Source organism: Ostrea edulis, chromosome 6, assembly GCF_947568905.1.
Source record: "Ostrea edulis chromosome 6, xbOstEdul1.1, whole genome shotgun sequence".
NCBI lineage: Eukaryota > Metazoa > Mollusca > Bivalvia > Ostreida > Ostreidae > Ostrea > Ostrea edulis.
Genome location: NC_079169.1, coordinates 1,957,044 through 1,966,665, shown reverse-complemented (window position 1 = coordinate 1,966,665; position 9,622 = coordinate 1,957,044). Strand labels below are relative to the sequence as shown.

General features: G+C 33.7%; 1 protein-coding gene across 1 annotated transcript in view; it reads right to left on the bottom strand.

The window, feature by feature from the left end:
• Window positions 1-9,307, bottom strand: part of LOC125683357 (unconventional myosin-Ia-like) — a 56,343-nt gene extending 47,036 nt beyond the window's left edge. The window contains exon 1 of the mRNA XM_056141217.1: window positions 2,702-9,307. The gene's annotated coding sequence lies outside the window, so the exon portion shown is untranslated. The remainder of the gene's footprint in view (window positions 1-2,701) is intronic.
• Between the last annotated feature and the right edge of the window lie 315 nt (window positions 9,308-9,622).

The following is a 9,622-nucleotide window of genomic DNA, read 5'->3' as shown; positions in this document are numbered from 1 at the left end:
TTCCTCCAATAGTCTACTTGCGATTTGAAAAAAGAAAAGCTTCCTGCTTCTTTAACATTGAAACTTCACATAGCACCATCTCTACATCAAAAGAATTTGACGGCCAAGAAGTTTTCTGGCTGCCTGTTATACAGGGCATCATTGTTTAGTGAAAATGATCTTTATGGTTAAAATATTGCCTTGCTGTATCAACTTAATTTAATCAGGAATCAAGCAAAACAGCTTCATGGGTATAAACCAGTACAGCACATAGTAAATGCAGACACCATAACTAAAAATAGTAAACCTTGACTTTAGCAGAACAATTCAGGCTATTTTTAAAGTATAGAAGAAAACTGTCAAATTAACACCGAGATATTTTCTGTATCAATCTTTATTTTTTCTCTAAGTTATAAAAGTAAGTGGAATATCATGTCCAGACTAAACATAACTGCTAAATCCAATTACTATCGCTGCCTAATCAGATCCAACACGAAAATATACACACAATATTGATACAAAGTATAAGTTTATTTTGAACTATTCTATATCTTAAATATTGAGAACACGAAAATATCTAACCATGCATATGACATTTAGAGTATTAAGATGTCTTTGTGAAACACTCAAATGCCCCTGTATGACAGCAAAGTTGATAATGACCAAGATTAATTAAAGCATAGTTCAAAGTCACCCCCAAGGTCAAGGTCATGAGATCAAATACTTTGGTACCTAAAGAAAACTTTTGTCCTAAGTAACACACATTTGAAACACAAAAGCCCCATCAATAACCGTTTAAAAGTTATAGCCAAGGAACCCTCGCCTAGTGAAGATGAGCCAAGGGTAAAGTTTTTCAAAAGTAGGTCAAACTCCTGAGGTAAAGATCATGAGGTCAAAAACTTTGGCACCAAAAGAATGATCTAATTGTCACAATTTAAGGAACATACATGTGAAATATGAAAGCCCCATCACCAACCATTCAAAAGTTATAGCCAAGGTTAAAGAATAAACAGACGAAGCAAAAAACATATGCCCTAAATCTTCGATTACGTGAACATCAAATAAACTTTATTTGACCTCTCTAATATTTACGATAGTACTTTCGACGTCAGAAATGAAAAAGAGTTATTTCTCCCTAAACTGATTCATTAAGATATGAAAATAATATAGTTAATTCTAATTGATATTGTTAAGTTGCTTGCAGCCAACACTTTTTGAAGTTAAACATTTTTTTAAAAAATCACCAACTTTTGTTCCAGTCTATTTCAGCATTATATAGAAGGTGACATTATAAAGAGGTTGAACATTTTAGTTCATCAATTTGAAAAAAAAAAAGGTTGATTGCAGATTAACTGATAAATCATTGTTCTTTAATTGTTGTTCTTGTATGACAAGATATGTAAATGCATGAAATGGTTTTGCTTTAGTTCTTAAAACTTTATCAAAGTTTGTGGGATGTTAAGTGCTTGTACATCTGTAAAACATATAAGTGTATTACAACCATTCAAACTTTTTGTTTTTACTTATGACCTTGACCAATGACCTTACTTAGTTAACTTAGGGTAAGGACACATTGTCTGCTCACCGGCAACCTATGTGCCCGGTATGATCTTCTCTTCTGCCTCTCCATTACAAAATTATGGATTGGGCAAATATTTCTAGCAAAGTACAGTGGATGGACTGACAGGGGGACAGAGTACTTCCAAAATTTGTCTTTTACGGATATGATGAAGGATTGATTGATTGTATGTTGTTTGACGACCCACTTGAGAATTTTTCACTCGTATGGAGACGACAGCATTGCCGGTGAAGGGCTGCAATATTCCGGCCTATGCTCGGCGCTTTGAGCAGGGAAAGATCTTTATCGTGCTACGTACACCTGCTGTGACACGAGGCCTTGGTTTTTGTGGTCTCAACCAAAGGACTTAAAGGACCCCCCCCCCCCCCCCCCATTTAGTTCCTCTTAATTATGACAAGCAAGGGGTAGTGAGGACTTATTCTAACCCAGATCCCCCATGGGCTTATAATGAAAGAAATTACATTTTACAACATGACTAACCATCAATAAAACTTGCAGCATATTTGGAGTGATAATTATCTATCTAGAGAAACTAAAACCATGAAAATCAGATTAGGGATTCCTAGCTCATTATGTTTACAGGGGATTTTCTGACAAAATCTTGATAATGAAATCACAAATGAGTAATAATTGATGTTTAATCTTTTCTCTAACATCAAACAGAGATAACAGCTCAGCAGCAGACAAGACCAGTCTTATCTTAATGTAGTGTATACTGTATACACAGAAAACCAGGCTAATCACTGGATCAGGGGGAAACTCTGCCTCAGCAATCCAAACAAAAGTGTCATTGAGGATTTACCCTGTAGGAAGTGTAGGTAATCCTACACAGGTAAACTGAGACCAGAACTTCAAGAATGCTTCTGTTTCACAATGATATAAATTGTAGGCCAATAATAAGAACACATATGATGCTGTGTAAGGTTTTTGCAGGCTGCAGTATTTTGAAGGCGACATAATATTGCTTAGAGTCATAAACACGAAGACCGATCTAACATGGAGACTCTGAGCTACATAGAAATCACATTGTCATTAGGAAATATGTTAAGTGTACAGGAAAAATCATAATCATATCATAGTTCTTATGTCAAATAGCAGATTTAATTGATTACACAGGATGCTTAGAAATATGTTCACACTTACATGTATATACATACTATTATTTCAAGGAAGAAGTGTTCGCCCCAGAATATCGACAGCTTAGTAAACACTGTTGGCTCATAAATACCTTATGATATATTAGCAGACCTACTTCATGTCACATCCACAACTCTGAAAAATCCCTGAGTTTGATATTGACACTTCAAATGAATATAAACCCGAGGAGTTTCTTCAAGTATAGAATTGCGCAGTCTGCAGACATTTGCAAAACAGTATGTACTACAGTGCCCTCATTGATTGTGTGAATTTTATTGCAAATAAATCTTAGAGAACAAATAGTTTAGCTGCTAGAACAACAGCTTATCACAGCGTCACTATAGTGTTTCATACGAAATGTTCAAACATAAAACTCTGTATGCACACACGTCTTTTATACGATGCAAACACTATAAAACATTATTAATTTTATTGTCTACAAATATTAACAATTTGTAAAGAGCAAATAATGTTTTTTCAGCCAGTAAAACAGAAACATTTTTCATTAAATCTGACATACAGGTAACTCTCGAATTATCGCCACTCAATTCATCGCCATTTTCGTTATAACGCCGCATTTTTCTAGGAACATTTTTCCTGTTACTTAAAACTCTCGTTAAAACGCCAAATTCGCTATCGCCATTTGCCACAGTGTTTTCATTACAAAAGTGTATTTCACCGTGTTAATTATCTCGATAAACCGCCATAGGTGCACGTGGTCAGTGAAGCAGTAAATTGGTCATTATCGATCTCCGGCGTACACCTGGACAGAAGGATCCCAGTAATTGCTGTATTGAATAAACAAGAAAATTACTGGAGATGAACTGTAGTCAAGTTGTTTATACATCATAGAAACACATTTCAATTTAGCTATGGTTTCGCCACGAAAGAGGGTCCTGTTAAATTTCGATGAAAAAAAGCAAATCATTACGTACGAAGAACATCATCCAAAATGTACCCTTCAGGATATTGCAAATCATTGTTTATGTGGTTTATGCAAGTAAGGACAAAAGATAACTCTTACATATAAAAGAACGGTAACTCTATTTCTTCAAGATGGCGGTAATTCAATTCATCGCCAAATTCGTTATAATGCCATAATTTCATAAGAACAAAAGGTGGCGGTTTATCGAGAGTTGACTGTATATCTAATTTACACTGTATTCTACAAGAATAAAGTGTATGAAATTGAAAGTGATCCCAACTGCCCAAAACTCATAAATCTAACCACAGGCATACCAAATCTAACGCCTAACAGGACATGCTGAAATTTATTGCAAGTTGAATTTTTTTTCAGTATTAAAATTACACTGAAAATAACAAGAGGCCCACAGGCCTTATCGGTCACCTGAGTACTAGTGAAAAATTATCACTACTCCCAAGGGCTATGAAATCTACAAAACATAATTTTCTGTTCTGAATATCTAAGCTAAATTTTGACATTCAGCAAAAGTATAAAACAAGATGTGTCCTTACAACTTCAATGCCCTCATAAGTGATGAATGCTTCAATTAATATAATAGGTGTATTAACATTAAAACATATAAGAGAAAACTAATTTGGACCCATCCTAGAGTCAAAACCCTGGGTTGTGAAATTCACCATTTTTAAGGTCTTCCGTAACAACGGAAGACCTTCTACTGATTGTGCTGGTTAAGATTATTCTTATTATTCTTTTTTTTCTCTTTTCCTAGACGCTAACTTTGAAACTTCATATCTCGCTCATTTCTGCATGGATTTTGCTCAATTTTTCAGGGTTTATAAACTTGACAGAACAATTTTAAAATCATATACTACATTTAAGAAATTCCCTTTTGTTCACGAGTTATTCCCCTTTGAATGAAATTTTAGGGGCTTTGGTTTCCAGACAAAGGCTCTGAGACTGTATAAGCTTGAGCAGAAAATGCATAATTGAAAATGAAAAGTAGGAGCATAATGTAGTTGTGCACATCGTTTTTTGTTTTTTGATTACAGCGTTCGAAATGGTGGTTGACAGGGTTAAAAAATTAGGACGCCTAAAGGAGCAAAAAATTACACGTATTTTCCTTTGTATCTTTTAAACTAAAAATATTTTGTTAAGACGTGTAGAACAAAAGTTGTGCAAAATGTTAAGAACTTTCTTTTGATATCCCTAAAAAGGGGCTGGCCCCTTAAATTAGGGATCTGGGGATCTTCACAGTTTTCACTTTATAACTCAAAAACGGTAAATTTTTCGATATGGCTTTCGCTGAAAAAGTTGTTCTTTAACATCTTATTGATCTCATAAACATAATATTTTGCTCGAGTATTGTGTTATATATGAGTAAAAAACTTGACCCGCAAACAGGTAACCGTATCATTAGGTAGGTGAAGTGGGAAAAATATGCGTATAACTTAAATAAACTTGTTTTAATTGATAAATCTGACTTCATGAAATGCTAATATTCTTTTAAAATAAGGTTTTAACGTGATCTATGGTTCCTTTAAAAATCATCTATAAACAACTTTTGTTTTTTTTATTATTTCGTAGCTTTAATATAAACAATCGTTCCAAAGAAAAAAAGAGGAAAAGGTTATCTCTTTTATGATTGTTTTTAAAACAACGTTATATTTAATTGAAGAAACAAACCTTCAAGCATAGAATAACTCAGTCATTAACTACACGCATCTTACATACACCGCGGGGTTTGTTTCTGTTTACAATTACGTAACCACCTCGAGGAACCATCACGTGTGAACCAGGGCATGTACACAAAGTAAACATTGTCGTCCTAAATATAACACAGAATGTCATGTTTTTGATCATATTGGATTTTTCGAATAATTCAGTCTTACGTTTGATTTGTTTTAAATTCAAAACTCTAGAGCATTGAGTCAAGCATCAATCTTAAAATCTGCAATTTAATATACAGTTCGTTTCTCAATCATGTCTAAATGAATGTGTGTTTCATATCGGAGATTCATCGCTGCTGGACTAGCGATCTGTGATTTCACACTACTTTAAATGAACACACAAGCTTTACTCAAATTCTTTGTTGTGAAAAAGAAAATGGATACATTTTACAAACATAACAAATTATTTCTGAACATGATTTGAAATCAATAGTTTATAATCATGATTAAACCAAATCTAAACATGCGTATAGAATATTCAGAAACCCATGGCCGACCAGTCTCATTTCAAATGATTTGTTGTTTTATTGTTTTTATAAAAACAATGACTTTGATTAAACATTGATTCAGAACTCTTGGTCCAAATTATGTAACTTCGGCACGTGCCACTGGCGTGAAATTCATACACGACTTCTGTGCGCACTGTGTACATAATATACCTACATGTATTTACGCAGATAGATATTAAAGTTTAATAAAATATTCAAGATTTGAGAGCAATCTATTTGATTTGTATGTATAAATAATTCAAACTCGATGAATTATTCTCTTCAGTCTGAATATTATGCTATCATAATTTTTGTTGTATGATAAAATATTGGTAACAGCTATAAACCTTTATTGTATGTCCTGAGCCATAAATTTAAATAGTAATTTTTTCTTCATTATTGGGACTAAAAAGTTAAATGCTTAAAGAATTTAATCTCACATACACGCGCCATATGATCAAAGAATATGTCCTGGCCTTAACCCATGGTCACATTGTCAAGTTCACTTTTTAGAAAATACAAACCCTGTCCTGGCCATATCAAGTAATGAAGAAACATTTAGATTTCATACTTATAACAGATTTTCATGTTAACTGAGGCTGTATTAGGACCTGACCCAAGGACATATGGTCAAGTTCAAGGTTTTTATGTCACACAGCTCCGACGGAAGACCTCTCGTTGCTTTGCTATTCCTTAGTATGCATTTATATTTTATACAGTATCAGCAAACTTACATATAAACACTATATATACTAAGTTTGGCCCCACCCTGGGGTCAGAACCCCTACCCCAGGGATCATGAAATTTACAATTTTGGTAGATTTTAGCTTTCCTGCTTTACATCTTAATGCATTTAGTTTTTCTTACATGCATGCAGTTCTTAGGAAGATGATTTTTAAAAATTTGCCAATTTTGGGCAGTTTTTGCCCTGCCCCTAAGGCCCCAGGGATGCAGGAATCCTGAAATTTACAATTTTTATGTCCCCCTTGTTCCAAATATGCGTCATACCAATTTTGAAAAGAATTGGAATGATAGTTATGAAGAAGAAGTTGAAAAATGTCTATTGTTCACACATTTAATAATTGACCATTTTGGCCCCACCCTGATACCAAAACCCCTATCCCTGGAATCATCAAATTTACAATTTTGGTAAAGGACTAACTGTTCTTTCTAAATATCTATTTAGTTTCAATTTAGTATCAATAATACTAAAGAAGATGTTTTTTAAATTTTTACACATAAACACTATATACCAAGTTTGGCCCCGCCCTGGGGTCAGAACCCCTACCCTGGGGATCATGAAATTTACAATTTTGGAAGAGGCCTTCCTGCTCTACATCACCATGCATTTAGTTTTTCTTACACGTGTGGTTCTTGAGAAGAAGATTTTTGAAAATTGGTAAATTTTTGGACAGTTTTTGCCTTGCCCCTTAAGGCCTCGAGGCGCTGGAGTCCTGAAATTTACAATGATGACAGACAACAACCAATTGCAATAGGTCACCTGAGTTTACTAAAATTCCAAATGATGCAATCGCTGAATTGCAAGACTTCATAATAGTATATAATCTATAAATCGCAGTTAATTTCAAAATCTTTCTGGTAACTTAGGATTATAATACAGCAAGCATTTTGGGTTGGGGTTGCTAGACCAGACTGGTTGTTATTCTGTGCAACTTTCTAGAGTTATCAGCTCTCGAATGTGACCTTAGAAACAGGTCCAGTGTCAAGATAGTTATCTGCACTACTTAAAACACTCACTGCTACGGCCATCCATAGGCCACCATTTTTGACACTTTAGTTATAACAGGTGAAGTATTTATCAATCACATTCACTGAAGTCACCAGCTGTTCTTAAGATTTTTTTATTCTCTTTATCCCTACAAAAAAATTTGACCCCATATTATGACCCCCACCCGATTCCCATGGAGTCATGAGTTGAGGTATGCTACACCAGAGAAATTTGATATGGATGAAAAGTGGAGCAGATGTACAACAGTATTTTGAAATTGAAAACTTTCAAAGAGCTAGGTACGTTCGTTATCATAACTAGGCCCTGTAAAATACTTCAAAAATGAGAACAATTATCAATACAAATCAATGATATATATGAAGTTGATGATCCCTAGTATTTATATATACAAACATATCGGTGGATCTAGGTCTCTGGTAATGTTGAGTACTATTCAAACCTATCCGGAATCCGGGAAATGGACGATTTTCTTCACCTTTTCTACCTTTTAGGAGAAAATTCCATGTGGCCACATGCATCGGCCACAAAAAGCAGTAAACTAGAGATAGATTATCTTTAAAAGAAGTAATTGTGCATGTTTCGTTCTGGCCATTGGCTGTGGCCAATTTCATTTTTTTATTTTTATATCTAATCAGGCATCTGATTTTGACGTTTGTGCACAGGCGGATCGCCATGTAGCGCACAGCAACAAATTGTACATACATGTGCAGTGATATAAGAAAATTAATCACAACTTAATGTACTTGTTATTGTTTCAGCGACCACAATGATATAATAATTACAGTCTAAAAAATATCAGTTTATGAGCAAATGAAATGCAAAGAGCAACTGGACCAAATAAAATGCAGTACTAGGCCAGCTATGATGCACAGTTGTACACCAAATCTTGTCTTAATCTCTATAAATGTGTACAAATGAAATGTTCCTGTCGCTTATAAAATCATAAATATGCAATAATAATGACAAAATATAGGTAAATTGGTTAATCCAACAGTTTATACATCATCTAAAAATAGTATTGAACCTTGTTTACATTGACAACGTACAGTACGAACCAAAATAGCTGTTCCAAGCAAAACAGTTTTAAAACGTCACAGTGAAAAATGTGACGTCATTTTTGCATACTTTTAAAGAAAGACGTCATGATTACCAATCACAAGTAACTGTCATATTTGATAGAATGTTCAAGTCTTCTCTTGAGTTCATGAATTACTGTTTTAGCAACGTTTAGGCCTTACAACTATGTAAAAAAAAAAATAAATAAAAAAATTACGCAAGATTACTGGAAATAACCGTCACAATCAAGAGTTATAAATCTACTTGAAATATCATAAATATATACTTGATGAGTACATAGATCTATACAGGCACGTAACATCATAATTTCTTTTTTTCAAACAATTATAAAATTCTAAAGAAAGAGGGGGTAAAAATATATTATTTTAAATTAATTAATGGATCATACTGCCATTCGCCAATATGGTTGGTAAAATGTACTATTATCATAAATAATCGGTGAGCTAAGAATCAATAATCCAAGTATTTCATTTTCAAAATATGAAATATGACAGAGAGAAAGATTTTCAAGTATCCATCATGAGGATGGGAAAGAAAGACAGATTCAGAGACACATAAACAGAGAGAAACTTTATCGAAATCGAAAGTGATAATTTCGTTTTAGGATGACAGGTTTCGATCTTAGATATTTGGGACAAGATAAAAAAAAAAGCCCATGTCTGATAAAAATCTTAATTAAAATGTTTTGGGAGAAGGGGGGGGGGGGGTGTTAAAAAACTCCCACAAGTTTCTGTCATCGAATATCAATTTTATTATAATGCATGAATAATATTGCAGCACAGCGAACAAGACTGAAGTGACCCATATGTTTAGAAATAACATTTATTACATTCTAATGAACATTTAAAGCGACATTTAAATACTACATTTGTTAATAAACATTAGAAAATGTATATATTGTTATTCAGCTCTATTGTTTTATTGCATGATAATCGATTTGGGTGAACATTTATCATATTA